Source organism: Equus quagga, chromosome 8, assembly GCF_021613505.1.
Source record: "Equus quagga isolate Etosha38 chromosome 8, UCLA_HA_Equagga_1.0, whole genome shotgun sequence".
Taxonomy (NCBI): domain Eukaryota; kingdom Metazoa; phylum Chordata; class Mammalia; order Perissodactyla; family Equidae; genus Equus; species Equus quagga.
In genome coordinates this window covers 18,751,323-18,766,856 of record NC_060274.1, presented here as the reverse complement: position 1 = coordinate 18,766,856, position 15,534 = coordinate 18,751,323, and the positions used below count along the sequence as shown (strand labels likewise).

The window sequence follows — 15,534 nt, the reverse complement described above, 5'->3', positions numbered from 1 at the left end:
GGAAGTGGAGCAAAGGCACAGAAGGTGAAATCTGTTCAAAGATCTTAATAGAGCAATAATAGCCCTTATAGGATAATGTAAACTATTACTAAAAACTGTATTATAGTTTTACATAAGTGGTTCGATCATTTTCTTACATGGTTGTCCACTCAGAGAGACCATCATTTATAGATTAACACCCCACCTCTCACTATATCATGTGACTGTTTTACTATCTTTACAGAATGTGACCTAATTTGAAATTATCTTGGTTATTTACATGTCTAGTTGTTTATTCTCTGCATCCCTCATCTCCTTCCTAAAGTGTATACTCCCTGAGGGGAGAGACATTGGCTACCTCGCTCTTCACTGTAAGCCTCGGGCGTAGAACTGTGCTGTGCACATCATGGGTGCTCAGTGAATAGTGATTGAATGACTAAATGAAGGAAATGGTTGCCACTGGTTGTCACCATCAAATTAAGTAAACGCCTGGAGGTCACATTTTCCTTTCCCAAATATGCACTCCCTTTATATAAACGAGGCTTATCCAACATCTTGCCTCTTGGTTATTTCATCTGACACAATTCTGATGCTTCTTAAGTTTATAGAAAGAACTGAATATCTCTGGTCAGCAGGCTGGCAAATCAAATGCTCTAACTGTAACATGTTTATTTACAGTTGTACTTATTAATGAATTAAATTGTATTTTTTCTTGTCAGTGTCGTGCTAACCTAGCTATTTAAAAATGTTTATGTTAGGTTGGTAACATTACAAAAACAGATTTTCAGGAAAATATATATACTTTTCATGTAACTTGAATATAAAATTATGACCATATAATGTTTTCTATCCACTTTACCCTGGAATGGGAATACGGAGTATTGAAGCCTAGCCTCAGCTCTTGTCGTTAACTTCCTTAGAAGTCGTTCCATCTGTGATTTCTGAGAACTGTCTCAACGTCGACAAAGTGAAGACATTCACAACATAATGCTTTCCCCTGAGAGATCCCCTATGCTTTTTTTTTCTTTCTTTTTTTCCTCATTAGAAAAGGATCTGCTGGAAAAGAACTGCTGTCTTTCATTGGGACTTAATATTTCTAAATATTGGATGGCCATGTGCTCAAAGAAAAGATGGTGCTGTGAAAGAATTTGCACAGGGTTCCCTAAAGAGAATTGTTCCTCCTACCCTTGGCTTTTCTCCCATGAAAATGAAGGCACACTGTGATAGATTTTATTACTCTCCTCCATATTCCCTTCCTGCATTGCCTCTCTCTGTGGAATATTATAGGTCCCAGCCCTTTGACCTACAAGTAGGCACATGGCATGCTTTGGTCAATGAAAGGTGAGTAAAGTGATGTGGATCCCTTCCCGGCAGAAGCTTTACAAAACTGTGCATGGTTCACAAATTCAATCTTTTCCCTCAAGTCACAATAACTGGCAATGTTCCTGATGGAGACTCTTTTGTCAACTTTGGTCCTGGAGTGAAGAAAATAGCACAGAACCATAGCAGACCCACCTTGGATGAGTAGCATGAGTGAAACAGAAACGTTTGTTGTTGTAAGCCATTGAATTTGTGGGGTCGTTTGTTACTGCAGCATCAGCGGCCTATCCTGACTGATACACATGCCTGATACTTATGTGCACCAGTTCAAACCATCTTGGCCTTAATTTGTATTCCAGCCACTGCTGAGCAAAGAGTTTGGCACAGGCTTCAGCCAGCATCACTTGGATGCAGCCTGATAGCTCATTGGCTTAGGCTTGTGCTTCATGCTTTCTGTCCAGGCACTCCTGATTTTGTCATGCACTCATGGGATCTGACCAGGCACTCAGGTTTGTAAACAGGAAGTGCAGGGAAATTTACACCTACAAGGCAAACTTTGACAAATGGGCAATGGAAGCTGAGGGATAAATGTTTCCCTCGTTCTTCTCATACATCAGTGGTTCTGAGATGCATTTCCCAAAGCTCCTCGGAAGGTCTTGCATAACTGGGCAACACGTCACCCAGTGGCCAGCTCCATAATGCATCCTTGTGTTGGCTTTCCCGCCTTTGTTTCAGTCTTCCTGGTCTTCACTTCTCCTCTCTGGGATCACATTCCCAAATAAACTGTCTCAGGCTCTGTTTACTGGGGAAACAGGACTCATCGCCAGTTAGACCCTCATTTAACTGAACCAATCAGAACATTATCCACACCAGGGTGAAATATTTAAGTAATTCAGCAGCGTAAAGGATTATTCTGTGCATTTATAGAAACTTGGAAACCACAAACACTTGCTACTCAGCCTGGAAGTTTTTGTTAGATTTAGTTATTGCAAAAATAAGACCTCCCTCCCACACACACAGATGAGTCTCCTGTCGTTAGTTCTCAGTTCGTCCTGATGCCGTCACACACAGGTCTTGGTTGGGAGGAATCCACGTTTTTTGAGATTCAGTGATTGGTTGAATAACATGTCATTAGGCAAATGTTCAGGTGTTAAAACACAGTTGAGATTTTGGTGGTTCTGTAGTACCATGTTGCCCTTCCACTCCAGGTTGCCAGTCCACTGACAGTGCCGTGAGGGACATTTGTCTGGCATCATGGGAGATGTTGCCTTGTTTAGGAATTTAACTGGCCGAGTTCCCATAGTGCCCTGGCTCTGCTTCCTCTTCGCCCCCTCATCAGTCTCTTATTCCCTAGAAGTCTTAAAACCACAGCATGATAGAACCAGGGGTTATCTTAAAATCATCTCACCAAACTCCTGATTTCATAGGCCAGAAAACAAGTCCATAGAGGTTAAGGAAAAGAATCTGTGTTTGAAGAGGGAGGGAGAGAAATTGAGAGGGATGTAATCTGAGCTGTTAAGAAGATACCATTCTTTTTCGACATAATTAAATTCTTGATTGTGATGCTCTGAAATGAACCATGAAATTCTAAGCACTTACAATGCAAGTGCGATTTTTAACTAAGGCTTTTTCCCCCCAATCTGAATGTTAAGGTGGCAGATGCATAACTAATCTTAGCTGAATCTATATTAAGAAATCAGCAAGGTGTCTTTATTTAACTTGCATGATGTGTGAATATAATCTAGTGTTAAGTAGCATGATTTTGCACATTATGGCCTAAAATAAAAACAGCTCCTTTTTAAAGTGATAGCGAAAGGCAGTAATGGGAAAGGTTATTTCACTTGTGATCTCAAAAGGAATGAAAAGTAAAAACGGAAAGAATTGAAGACCTTATTCCTAAATGTATTTCAGCAGACATATATATTTTTTTATTGAAGTATAGTTGACATACAACATTGTGTTCATTTCAGGTGTACAACGTAGTTGTTCAACATTTACACACGTTATGAAATGATCACCTTGATAAGACTGGTCATCATTTGTCACCATACAAAATTAGTACAATATTGTTGACTATATTCTGTGTATATCTATTTTAAATGCTATTTTATCTTCAGGACAAAGTCAGGATTTCGTTCCATGTCATACAGGGGAAACGCCTATCAAAAGAAGAGGGCTTCTAAAATCTCTTGTTATCCTGGTTTTGAGTTTTCTGAAAAGTATCCAATCCATTGAGCTTCTGTGTTTTTGCTTGGGGTTGTTTCCATGGATCTGTATTAGTTCCAGGAAATTTGAGTCCCTTCTATTATCTCTGGAACCAGCCGCGGTTCCTGCAGAAATGACATGAAATTATCAGTTTCTCTGTTGAACGTCTTTGCTGCAGTGGGTAGGATGCCCGAAGGAGTAAACAATGAAAAATTGTAAGGCCCAACTGTGGAGGATTGTGTGGAGAGCAAAGCAAACTATTCTGATTTAAGACGTAAAAAATGTTGGCCTTTAACTTCTTGCAGTTCTGCTCTGAAGTGTTCTTGCCTGTTGTACGCTAAGGAATCAAGAACATAGTGACCCCTCAGTGTTATATTGAAGGCGGGATTCTGGGGTTTGCTTTTCCCTTGCTTAACCAATTTTTATTTTAATGTATTTGAATTTCTTTAAGAATGTGATTTTAGCTTCTGATTCTGTTCCTCTGGAAAAGGGGCTCCTAATCTGAGAAACACAGACCCTTGAGGAGTTAAGACCAGTCCCGGAACCTGTTTGGGTACCAACCATTGTCAGTGGATCTCTACATAAATAATGTTTTATATAAATTTATTTGAAGATGCTCTTAAATTCTTGGTCACTTTGAAAGCAGTAATTTTCTCATTTAAAGGGCAGTAGGAAAGTAAGAAAAATATGAGTCAAGTTACTCTTTTTTATATGTGTGTGCGCGCACGCATGCATGCATGTGCCCTGTGGGGGAGAGGGTCTGTGTTTTTAAAACAATTAAAGAAGTCTTCATGCTTGAACAAGCTGAGAACTACTACCATGGTAGTTGTGTTCTGTAGGGCATGCTTCACAAAGCTGAGTGAAATTTTTAAAAGTTAATGGCTAGACAGTGCTTAAAGCATACACATTACTCATGATTTATTCTAATAACATTTGTGGATGACTAACTTAATGGTGCCCCACATCCAGTGTGTTTTTGTTCTGAAGTTGTGCCTGAGGATCTATGCCTCCTTTGGGGTGGGTTTATATCACTCTGTGATTGAACGAAGAAATAGAATTCCATGCCTTTGGTGGGGTAGGTGTTGGAAAAAACATCCAGACACTTATATAAACTTCCACTGTGCCAGATACTGTTCTAAACAGTCTTACAAATATTAGCTCATGAGTCCTCATAACACTCCGAGATGGAGGTACTACCATTGTTCCCATTTTATACATGGGAAACTGAAGCACAGAGTGGTAAGGGTAAATAATGTGCCCAAGGTCACCCATCCAGGAAGCAGTAAACCTGTGCTTTCCTTCCAGGGTCTGAGCGTGGATCTCTAGCCCTGCACTGCTACGCCCAGGGGATTTCACTTCTGTCCTGGCAGGAAGGGATGTGATGACAGCTGAGGGACACCTGGAGGATGGGCTGGTTTGGTTTGAGGACCCCATGTGTCCTCCATTCCCTGCCCCCACCCCTCAACATCACATGCACACACACACAGCTACCCTGGGCTTACTTTGGACACAATGGACTGTAACATCAAGGACCTTTGATCTGGGCTTTGCTCCCAAACCTTCTAGAACTGTCACTTCCTAACAGCAAGTGTGTGTGGTAAAGACCGCCAGTGTATGATGGAACTCAGTCCTATTTACATATTTGCTGCTTGTTGTAACCCATTTATATGTCCTCAGAGTTCGTTTGTACGAGGCCAGCATCTTGAGGATTATTCAGATGACTTTATAAGAACTGTTCTTTTAAAGCAATTAGCCGATGGTCCTTGAGACCCAGAATGATGGCATCAGAGTGTGTGGCTTTCATGAGACATTTGAGAGTGTCCCTCTTTCCCCTGCCAAAACCAGAGAAGTAGAATGATAGAAACAACACAGATCCCGTGGATCGTCCCTCACTCTGGCTGCCACTAAACATGCAAATGTGCTTTCCGAGGAGTTGCTAAAGAGGATTATGACTGTTGTCTTGCTTCCCTGCCCATTCCAATTTGGCAGGTGAGGTCAAGGCCCAGTGGAGACCACGCTTCAGTGTTCGGGGAGCCGGGACTGGACGCCAGGAGCCCGCAGGTTATTTTGATTTGGCAGGCTGGCTGTGCTCAGAATTGCCTGAGTCACTTCAAAAGCTCTTGTTATTGTCAAGGCTGGCATGCACAGTCCCTTAGAGAAGCATTTTTCCTGATCAGCCCAACAATCTGCAAACCCTGTCACCAGACAGGAGCGGGAAGGCAACTCACCTTCATGGCAGGAAGGCTCCAGACTTCCTAGGGTCGCGGGGGCTGAGCCCGATGGGGGCCAGGAGGGTAAAGGCAGAGTCTCTGTTAGTGATTTCAAAGGGCAGCCTTGCATTCCAGAATGGTGCGTGGATCTGAGGCTTGCTGATGCTGATCTTATGACGTCTACCTTGACTCTTTCATCTAGAAGTGATGTAGTGCAGTGGTTCTCAAAGTGTGTTCCACAGACCCCTAGGGCTCCCCAAGACCCCTTTAGGGGGTCTACAAAGAAATAATAATTTCGTAACAATACTGTGACATCGCGTGCCTTTTTCACCATGTGGACATTTGCACTGGGTGCACAAAAGCAACAGTGGGTAGAAATGCCAGCGCTCTAGTGCCCATCAAGGTGAGGGCACCAGACCATATTACTCTATTCTTCACCCACACCCGTGCACCAAAAAGGCCATTTTCCTTAAAATATCCTTGATGAAGCAGTGGAAATTAATAAGTTTATTAAATCTCAACCTTTGAGTCCGTGTGTTTTTAATATTCTGTGTAACAAAATGGAGCTACTCACAAAGACTTCTATTGCAAATGGAAGTGCGTGTGTGTGTGTGTGTGTGTGTGTGTGTGTGTGTGTCTGTGTGTGAGAACCTTATCTTCTTGCCAATCACTTATGCTGTTGTTTGAGTTGCTAGCTGAATCAACTGCCTTATTCATGGAACATCTTTTTTACTTGAAAGAACAACTGTGGAACGAACCATGGTTATTGAGACTTGGGTTTTGGCAGATAATTGCTCGAAGGTGAATAAAGTGAACTTACGATTTCCAGAAAAACAATTGACAATATTTGTTGTTAATGATAAAATTTGACTATTCAAGTAAAAATTTTATTTTTGGAAAACTTGTATCTGTCACAGTGAGCTTGACAGTTTCTCCATACTTGAAGGCTTTTTATGAGATGGGTGGTGATATTAACAAATGTTATTTTTTGATATTGAATAATGATATGTGTTAACATTTGGAAGATGCACTTAACTCAGGAACTCAATATATTCCGAATGACCAATACATGATGTTCCCAAATCATATGTGGGAAGAGATCCATTAATAGGACAAGATAATTTTAATGTGGTAGATAGAGTACGAAAAGTTCATTGCAGCTGACTCTCTCTCTCTCTTTTTTTTTTTTTTGGTGAAGAAGATTGGCCCTGAGCTAACATCTGTTGCCATTCTTCCTCTTTTTGCTTGAGGAAGACTGTCCATGAGCTAACATCTGTGCCAATCTTCCTCTATTTTGTGTGTAGGATGCTACCACAGTGTGGCTTGATGAACAGCATGTAGGTCTGCACCTGGGATCTGAACCTGTCAATTCTGGGCCGCCAAAGCAGACGGTGCAAACTTAACCACTGTGTCACCGGGCTGGCCCCAAAGAAACTATCTGTTGTCGAGTTTTGGTATGGTATCAAAAAAATTATCTTCAATTATCTATCTAGAAAAGCTATTCAAATTCTCTTCCTTTTTTCTAATGACACATCTGTGTGAGGCCAGATTTTCTTCATAGACTTCAACTAAAAAAACGTATTGCCACAGATCAAATGTGGAAGATGTGAGAAGCCAGTAGTCTATCAAGCCAGCCTTTACGGAGATATGCAAAAATGCACAACAATGCCATGTGTCTTATTCATTTTGTGGAAAAATATATTTATTTTTCATAAAAATATTTATGTTAACGTAGAATTCATTTACTATTTTTATTTTTAAATGAATTAAATAATTATTTTAAACAGTTCTCATTTGTAATTTCAAATTCAGTTAATGTCAATAGTTATAAACCCGTATAAACGAAAGCTCTTTGGATGGTTTTTGAAAGTGCAATAGCTCCTGGACCAAATGTTTGAGAACTGCTGATATAGAATCTTGCAGTGGTTTCCAGCTGGAGCTTCCTGAGCTGACAGAGGGTCAGTAAACTTTTCCAGGTTGAGAATAGTGACTGTTTTATTATATATGTTTAGTATATCAATGAAAATTATTTAAATATTTTCCTCTTTAAAATGAAAGCCTCATAGAGCTCAGATATGCTTACATTGCACATTACTCTCATTCTTCAATAACTAATATGAAAACAGAAAAATACTGGCAATTATATTCAATTTTGACTTACTGGAAATAAAAACATCCATGTATATAGTGTGTTATGCATAGAGAAATGCTTGCAAATAGCCACTGAAGCCTTCTTTCTTGACTTGCAATTTGAAGCAAATCATAAATATTCAAGTAAATAATAAATAAACCAGTGGACATTAAGCAACAGAAAAGCAATTGTTGTAAATGTTTATTATTTTCTATTTTTGATGCTGTAGCAAATAGTTAAATCTCAGTTTGCATTTTAATATACATGCAGTCCATGTATAAACACAGTATATAGTTTTAATGTATTTTTTATAAATCATATTTTTCTTACATAATTAATTTAACCAGTTTGCCTCATTTATTTAATAGGAAAAAGTCAAAATTTTCCTCGCATGTTATGAATGATGTTAAATAAAATATCTAAGTAAGCATTATGCACAACATTTAATATTCTGAATAAAAATAAAATGGCTTTTGCCTCAAAATCACATTTTCATATACGGCCAAAAGCAATGAAGTGATTAAAAATATTCCTATGGAAATTACGTATTTCCGTGAAAGGGTTCTGTGTTAGTTTCTGAGGCTGCTGTAACAAAGGACCACGAACCGAGTGGCTTAAAGCAACAGAAATTTATTCTCTTACCGTTCTGGAGTCCAGAAGTACGAAATCAAGATTTTGGCAGGGCCACGCTCCCTCCACCGGCTCTGGGGGTGAATCCTTCCTTGCCTCTTCCAGCTTCTGGTGGTTCCTGGCGTCCCTTGGCTTGTGGCTGCATCACTTTGTTCTCTGCTTCTGTCTTCACATGACCTTCTCTGTGTGTGTCTCCCTCTGTCCTCTCTTCTTAGAACGACATCAGTGACTGGATTTAGGGCCCACCCTAAGTCCAGGATGATTTCGTCTTGCCGGCCTGAACCATCTGCAGATGCTGTATTTCCAAGTTCGCATTCTGAGGTTCCAGGTGGATGTGAGTTTTGAGGAACACTATTCAACTACTGCACAGCTGCAGTCAGACATGATTGGGAGAGCACACATACTTTTACAAGGTTGGGCTTTGCTGTTGGACAGAACTGCTCTGCCACTGATTTGCCCTTTGACCTGCTGGGTTATCTACTCTGTAAAGCCTCAGGTTCCTCATCTATAAAATTGGATCCATGACAGCCATCATGTTGGCTTGTGGTGAGAAGTAAAGGAGATTATGGATAAATATGTGATGTTCTCAGTACAGTGCCTGGCACACAAGATGGTCACTCAATAAATATTAGTACATAGTTGTTGACTGTTGCCAGGGGAATAATAATCATACTATATACAGTAAACATGCTATTAATAGCCATTATGTTGCTGATAATCATAATAAAGAGTTAGCAGATTAGTGTTAATGGTGATTTCAAAGACCACTGTCCATAATAATGGATGATTTTACTGTGAGTAGGTGGATGAGAGAGAGAGGCAAGGAGGGACAGAGAGACGAGAACCCTTAAGCGAGCAGCCCATGAGCCTGGTTGGAGACAGACAGTGCTCTAGACTGAATGTTTGTGTCCCCCCAAATTCATATGCTGAAACCTAATCCCCAATGTGATGGTATAGGAGGTGGGGCCTTTGGGAGGTGATTAGGTCATGAGGGTGGAGCTCTCATGAATGGGATTAGCGCCCTTATGATAAAGCCCCCAGGGAGCTCCCTCTGTCCTTCCACCATGTGAGGACATAGTGAGAAGATGGTGTCTATGAACCACACACTGGATCTGTAGGCACCTTGATCTTGAACTTCCCAGTTTCCAGAAGTGTGAGAAATAAACTTCTGTTGTTTATAAGCCCGCCAATCTATGGTGTTCCATTATAGCAGCTCAAACAGACTAAGACAGTCATCAAGAGGACTTTCAACCGAAGACCCACCAATATGTTTTAAAGAGCTTCACCGGAGGACGACACACTGGTATTGAGCACTCTCTAGCGTTTATCATTCTCTCTCTTCTGGACTTATATGGCTCATTTCTAGGTCTGTGTCTTGATCACTGTTTTGGGTGGTATTTGGAGACTTGATGTCACAGTTCCCTTGGTGGCTATTTCAGACATCCCCCTTCCTTAAAACTGCCCCCCGTCCCTCCACCTCCCCTTCGGCTGATAGCCTTGGCTCCGTCATTACTGAGAACTAGAAGTCCAGGGCACATGAGCTCCCCCCTCCCTCTCTCCTTAACCTCGAAATATGTTGGCAGCTTTGCCATCTGTTTTTTTCCTCTATTTCTGATGAGGAATTACCCCTCTCCCCTCTAAGACTAACCCCTCCCCTTGGTTCTACTGTTGGCCCAAGTAATATTTACGGTCCATAATTATCCCTTTGTTTTCTTGCATTTATTCTCTTTCCATGGAATGCCTCCACTCAAGTCTTAACCATGCCCAAGTTCTCTCTTTGTTCTTAAAAACACCGTCCCTGCCAGCCACCATTTTGCCTCCTCAATTGTACTGTTAAACTTCTTGGTAGAGTGGTGCCCTAGCCCCAGCTTCATGTTGTGACCAGCTGTTAATTATTATAAAATGACTGAGAGAACGGTCCAGAATTCCCAACAGTGAGTCCTGATAATTTCTTCCTGGTAGAGATAAGATGTGGCTCGCTAGGTGGTGAGGAGATCCTGGCCCTCCAAACATGGTCTCCTGGTGTTGGTTACCACTTGCAGACCACAACCCTGTGGGCTATTCTCTGGGTGGGAATTGAGCATATTCAGAATATTCAGTGATGGGTATAACAACGTGCTTTAAGAAATCGGGAATTCACATAGCTATGCAGTTGGAAAAATTATAAAATCGGTTAATGCCCTGAGGATGGCGTAAACAAAGATGCTTTGTCTTTTATCTCTGAATTCGTTTCTGAGAAATTTCTGAATAATAAGCGGGTAGGACAATTTTCAGCCTCTCCAGATTATTTTCCAGTTGCTGAAAACCTGCAGATAAATCCTGAGTGAAGGTTAGAACCCGTGTGGGTCGAGAGGAGGTGGGGAGAAGCAGTGTGGTTTACTATAACCCACTGAATTTGTTCCAGGAACTAGATAGTAAATCAGGCCTCACCAAGGGCACACTGAGGATGAAGACAGATAGGATGGTTGTGGAGAACAGTTTATATAGCATTTGGGTATTTTGTGTTTGAAGTCAAAAAAAGAAAATGCACGTAGATCATTCTGGAGTAGGACAAACATTTTTCTAGTCTGTAGAGTCCCTGGGGAATGTACCCTGTAAGCCTCCTCTAGCAGAAAAAAGGACATATATGCCAGCTAATTGTATAACAACGTCGCATCCTCCAGCCTGTTGGGTCTGGAAGGCAGCCTGGCCTTCCCCAGCGCAGCTGCTGAGAGGCTCAGAGGCCTTTTGGGGAACCGAAAGATGACCATGAAGACACACGTGGCTTTAGTGAACATAGATGGATAATATTTTCTCTGTTTTATAGGCAAAGGAAAATATACCCTCATCTGACTTGCTTGACTAAAATTTCCCCGTAGGAACTTTGTTTAGTGAGAAATTGTATGTAAAAGCAATGCTGTGGGGGATTCAATCAATCAGCAGTAGTAGTGTGTGATGTTATATACGATGTTGCTGTGGGAGATATAAAGAAGTGTGAAATGCGGTTTCTGCCCTCGGAGAAGTTTGCAGGTAAAATGAGGCTGTGTTGAAGCCCCCTTCTTCTAAGCAAATTCCCAGCCTTCCTTGGTCCCCAAATGATAGGACAGTGTGACACGGCCCAATGTTGGTAAACTTAGCTTGAGAAAGTCATGAGATAAAAAAGTCTTGTGTCTTATCACCGACCCCCAAAGGTTCAGCTTTGTGACGCTTATGCCATTCAAGAGGAAAGAAGGCAGCATTTATACCATCGTTATTAATTTTTTCCTATGAGACAGCACCCCCCCAGTTGTAAGGAAATTGCATGGCTCATTAGTGTACAGTTACGAGTTTTATTTTTTGATCCCAGCAATCAAATGGGGAATTTATGTCTGTTGTTCTCCAACTGCAATGGAGCAACAGCCTTTAGAATAATATCCAATGGAGAAATGACTTCTAAATGGTTTAGCCTACGTATAACTCTGATTGCCTTTATTTAAGGCGGAAATTGCAGCCTAAAAGGAGTTAACAGAATTGAAGTCAGTAAAAAAATCAGAATATTCAACTGAGAAAAAAAGTAATCACATAAATCTTAATTTTTAACCACAGGATAATAGTTTCTTTATTCATTAGATAACTTTTTCTGCCCCTCTCTATGTCTCAGATCAGAACTCTAACATAGATTAGGAGAATTGCCAAATATCTGTGAAATGAGAGAATTGCCCCCACCCCTCTCAGCCCCCATAAAAGCCTAGAACAAATAAAACTCAGAAAATCACAGTTCAGCCCGAGAATTAGACTTGGGTGGTCCTAACATAAGAACTCGTGATCAAGAGTGGTCTCAAAAGCAGAGAGGAGAGAATTAGGCCAACTGGCCTATAAACTTCTTGGCAATGTTTTTCTAGAAATAGGGAGATATAATTTGGCACATTACAAACGGCTGGCGTTCATTTTTTAGAAACTCTGTCTTTAAAAATAACAAAACTCCAGGAAGCATTAATAGAACCAAAAATATAACTTGCTATTTATTGTTGCAGAAGTCGGCTTTCATGAATTTTGAGAAAGAACCAGATTTGAGGCAATTCCTCTCGTGATTTTTAAGACAACTTAGTACTATATCCAAAGAAGACTATAAACACATCGAAAGATTATTATTTTTCTCAGTGGAGTGAAGAAAAAGCTTTTATCTTTGCAGGCGTATGCCAGATAATGTAGGGGGAAAATGAAATAAGAAAAACGTGTGGTGGTGGGAGCAGCTCTGTGAAATGAGGTGGACTGCCAATGCTTATTTGTCCATAAGACTTATTTTCAGCAGTTTTCTCCTTAAATCTGGTCAGAATTTTAAAAATCTGTTCGTTTCTATTCTACTTGAAGAGGGGGACCTATCAAGAGCGGGATGGGGGATGTCACAACGCGTGTCAGCCGCCAGAGCACGAGGGAGCATTCAGAACAGGGAAATTACTCACGTTTCCTCTGATCGTGAAGCAACATGTGTTCAGCTAATTACTGTTCTCGGCGACTGCTCTCACATCTTGAAACTCTCCAGGACCAACTGCGGAAATCCTGTTTGTCTGCCTCCCGCCCTCTCCTGCAAAGAATGAAAAATAGCAAATTGCAAGGCTGGGCTTGTTTAATGAATGCGATTTGTTTCTGTTGAACCAAAGACAAGAGGTTTCGGAGGCTGTTAGCTTGATGCTGGTTTCGTGAATGACTTCATGGTCCGTCCTCATCTTTGATGAGTTTAATATGGGGGGTGTCTGCCCTTGCTGGATGATAACCCAGCCAAAGGCATTTTCTTTACTTTTCTAGGTTCCTAGAATGAAATGACCTTTACAGGTGGGTGAGGCCATCTTCCTGACTTCAGGCAGAGCTACATGCAGCTGGGCAGACGTCTGAGGCTCTGTCCATTTAAGAAGAATGTCCTCTTCTGTCCTTTAATAAGAATGTCACATGAGGATGCTGCCTCCTCCCTATGTGACTCTTTTCCTAATCCTAGCTGTGGTTTTTCTAAGGTTTTAGTAACTCCCTAATGCTGTAACCTGGGGCTCTGTCTGGTTTTTCTGATAGAAATCGCTAATTTCCTTGCACTATATAGTTAATATAATTTTTGGTGTAATATTTTTCATTTATTCACTTACTAGAACATTAAAAACCAAGTAGTCTTGCCTTCTTTATATTAAGGTGCCTTCCTATCGCTCATCCCAAAAAACTTAGGTTTTTTTTTTTTTTTTTTTGGTGAAGAAGATTTGTCCTGCCATTACATCCGTTGCCAATCTTCCTTTTTTTCTTTGTTTTTTTTTGCTTGAGGAAGATTTGCCCTGAGCTAACATTCATGCCAGTCTTCCTCCATTTTGTATGTTGCATGCCTCTATAGCATGGCTGATGAGTGGAGTAAGTCTGTGCCCGGGATCTGAACCCGTGAACCCGGCCAGAACTTTGACCACTCGGCCACCGGGCTGGCCCCCTACAAAACCTAGTTTTGTCAGGATGAATTGAACATGCTTTTTCACAGTTCATAACAGGCAGTGTTTTAATAGAGGCATTGGCTTGGTTGTGGGTTTGTATGAGTGACTATTTGAATATATTAAAATTTTTTTGATTTGGAAATATATTTACTAGAGAAATATTTTCACAAGTACGGGTAGTCGGTTATACTCTTTTTGTAGCATATCTGTAGATTGAACATGAAAAACACTCATGCATTTTTGTATTGGCTGTTGAATATATTAATTCCTAGTAAGATATGGTTACTTAGTGTTACAGGGGAAAAAAGACCTGAAAATAGCTTGATTCTCTGGAGAAAGAAACTTCCTGAGCATCGATAATAATACTTTCTATCCATTTAGATGCTACTGCTGGATGATATTACCCCAACTAATTAATAATGACATATTAGTTAACATATTGCCATCAGCAGGTGGCTATTGGAGCAGGGGTGAAAATGGCGTGTGCTAAAACAAATTATTGTACCCTAGAGACATGTGCAGAATTGTTTTTTAACAGAGTCTTTTAATGATGCCTGCAATATGACTTTTTTTTGCAAGAGATAAAATTGGGGGTAAGGTTGGAAAGAAGTGGAGGGGAAAAACAAAACAAAAGAAAGCAAAATTGATTCAACCTTTTCCAAAAGCTTTTCTAGTTAAAAAAACGACAAGTAAACAGTTGAACCTAAGCAACACAGTTCACCTGTCATATCCAAAAACGTGGGAAGACTAAGGGGTCCTCATTCTTCCTCTGCACTCTCCTTTTCTTCCTCTCCTTTGTCCATTCTAATCTGTAATGGATCTTGGGCACACGGCCTTGCCGTGACAGATGGGCAGGAAACTATGATCTGTTTCTGTCTTTCAATTTTGGAGGAATCATTGTGACGCTGAAGGGGTTAAAACTGTCAGCACCAATCAGAGCTGGGAGATAATTAGTATAATATCCATGCTAGAACACTGATGCAGATGACCACACACCAACAAATGAATTCTACGAGGTTACTGCTTTGTGAGAAATCCTTGCTAATCTCTTCCCAGCTCATGCACAGCTATTCTTTTTAAATGCCTATGTGAAAAAGTTACTGTTTATGCATACAAATAATTATGATGAAAGATGGTCGTGAATCTTTTTTATTTTGGAAGGTACATTTTGAATTAGCACTTGCAGACACAAGTTGAACAGATATGGACCCTCTGAGCATGAGATAAGCAGCCTCTGGAATGTCTTGCAGTGTGTTGACTGTTACTCTGTGACGAGGTTGATATGATGTAGGAAGGCAAATTATCGCAAGATATGTGTTTATCTGATGTTTCGCTTTACTTTCCTATTCTTACAAGAAACACATAAGGAAAAAGAAGTAGACCAACAAAACATAGGCTTGAGAAAAATAAAATACGTTTTTCATTTATTACCTTCAAAGAGGAAACTGATCAATATCAAGCAGAGACTTAAAGCTGTTTTTCAAAAGTCCATGTGGGAACCAGAGAGGGACAAGTATGACTTACAAATAGGAGCAGGACTCCAGGATGGACTAGGGAAGGATGGGCTAGGGAAGGATGGGCTAGGGAAGGATGGGCTAGGGAAGGATGGGCTAGGGAAGGATGGGCTAGGGAAGGATGG

General features: G+C 40.7%; 1 protein-coding gene across 1 annotated transcript in view; it reads left to right on the top strand.

Annotated features, from left to right (window-relative positions):
- SAMD5 (sterile alpha motif domain containing 5) overlaps positions 1 to 15,534 on the top strand; it is a 52,263-nt gene that overhangs the window by 34,349 nt on the left and 2,380 nt on the right. The window lies entirely within an intron of this gene.